General features: G+C 44.6%; 1 pseudogene; it reads left to right on the top strand.

Moving 5' to 3' along the window:
• Positions 1–319: 319 nt before the first annotated feature.
• Positions 320–706, top strand: LOC110333547 (annotated as a pseudogene).
• Positions 707–2,039: the final 1,333 nt, after the last annotated feature.

The following is a 2,039-nucleotide window of genomic DNA, read 5'->3' as shown; positions in this document are numbered from 1 at the left end:
ATGATAAATAGCATCCTGCAACTTGAAGGGATATTGATTGGGATAGAAACTACTAAATAAGATCTTCCTAAATTTTACAGAGCTTGGGCATTTTGCTTCAAATGGAAGTGGTCTGCAGACATGTACTGACAACAGGCAACAGAGGGAGAATGGCAGACCACCTATCTCACTTCTTCCAGGGACTCTCTGGGTCTGGGAGAAGAGGTCACAAATCCCTAGCTCTAGACTCAGGAGGTAAAAGGGCTTGCCGCACAAGCAGGATGACCTGAGTTTAATTCCCAAGTCCACATAAAAAGCCAGAGGCGGCTAGGTAGACAGCATGGCAGCATCCGTGCTGAGCTCGCTGCTGCGGACCTTCCGGCAGGCAGTTCCTCCATCAGTGTCAGGCCAAGTTGGAGGTTACTATGTAGACTGGAGAATGTTGCGTGATTCGAAGAGACGAAAAATGGCTTATGAATATGCAGATGAGAGAATTCGGATCAATTCGCTCAGAAAGAATACCATTTTGCTAAAGGATCTTCAGGAAATGACTGGTGATGAAATTGCTGCCCTTCCACAGGATAGCTGTCCTGTTAGAATCAGAAATCGGTGTGTTATGACATCTCGTCCACGTGGTGTTAAGCGACGCTGGAGACTTAGTCACATTGTCTTCTGCCACTTAGCTGACCATGGGCTACTTTCTGGAGTCCAGGGAGCAATATGGTAAAATCATTTCAGAACCTGCCCAGCTGGGAAGCCAATCCTGGCAGGAGACTTAAGACCAAACCCTAGGTCTTATAAGGGTCTAGTATGTTTAGTCGACTTAACCCTGAGTTAAATTACTTTTAGATTTTAAATAAAGAAATGTGGCTATTTGTCAGTGAATTGTCTTTTAACTTTAAAAAGCATATTACTCTCACACATGTGTAAGAGGGGAATAAAAATATTTTCTGTGGAAAAAAAAAAAAAAAGCCAGAGGCAGTGAAGTCCTTCTGTAATCTTGGCATCCTTCTGTGAAATGGGCAATAGAAACAGAGGTCTTGCCTGGAAGCTTAAGCCCAGCCAGTCGGTTGTGTGGCAGAGACCCTTCCTCACAATAAGGTTAAAGGAGAAAACAGGCTCATGAAAGCTGCCCTCTGACCTCCATGGGGTCAGTATATCCTGCAATGCACACACTCTAATAAAATGCTTGCTAATTTTTAAACTAAGTATATTTAGATGCCGTATAATAGATGCGAACGGACAAGAGCTATAGAAGGAGCTATAGGGATCTCTAAAGGGAGGACCTTCACGCTGTTATTTTTGGTGAAACGCAAGCAACCCCTCTGTTGTAGAATTTTACATAGATCATTTTTTAGTTTTTACAGTTTGACAGTTGTGTGCATTCCTTAGTAGGGCCGCTTCTCAACACAGAGAAGTTAACCTCTCTGTGGTGATTTGAATATGCTTGGCCCATGGGAAGTGGCACTATTAGGAGGTATGGCCTTGTTGGAGTAGATGTGGTCTTGTTGGAGGAAGTGCATCACTGTGGGGCTGGGCATTGATGGTCTATGCTTAAGCTCCACCCAGGTGGAAGAGCCCCTCCTCCTGGGTATCAGCTGAAGATAGGCTTCTCCTGGATGCCTTTGACTCAGGATCTAGAATTCTAAGATCCTCCAGGACCAGTCAGCCTGCATGTTGCCATGATTTCCACCACAATGATAATGGACTAAACCTCTGAAACTGTAAACCAGCCCCAGTTAAGTGTTGTCATTTATGAGTTGCCCTGGTCATGTCTCTTCACAACATAAAACCTAAGATACTATCCAAGGTCATGCTTGTTACTCAGGAGGGGTTGAAAAACTCAGTGGTTTTGAGTACATCTTCAAACCTTGTGGCTATGACTGTACTGGCTAGTTTTGTGTCAACTTGACACAGCTGGAGTTATCACAGAGAAAGAAGCTTTAGTTGGGGAAATACCCCCATGAGATCCAGCTGTGGGGCATTTTCTCAATTAGTGATCAAGGGGGAGAGGCCCCTTGTGGGTGGGACCATCTCTGGGCTGGTAGTCTTGGATTCTA

This window comes from Mus pahari, chromosome 15 (genome assembly GCF_900095145.1).
Source record: "Mus pahari chromosome 15, PAHARI_EIJ_v1.1, whole genome shotgun sequence".
Taxonomy (NCBI): domain Eukaryota; kingdom Metazoa; phylum Chordata; class Mammalia; order Rodentia; family Muridae; genus Mus; species Mus pahari.
The sequence above is the reverse complement of the archived record's forward strand: the minus strand, read 5'-3'. Positions and strand labels throughout refer to the sequence as shown.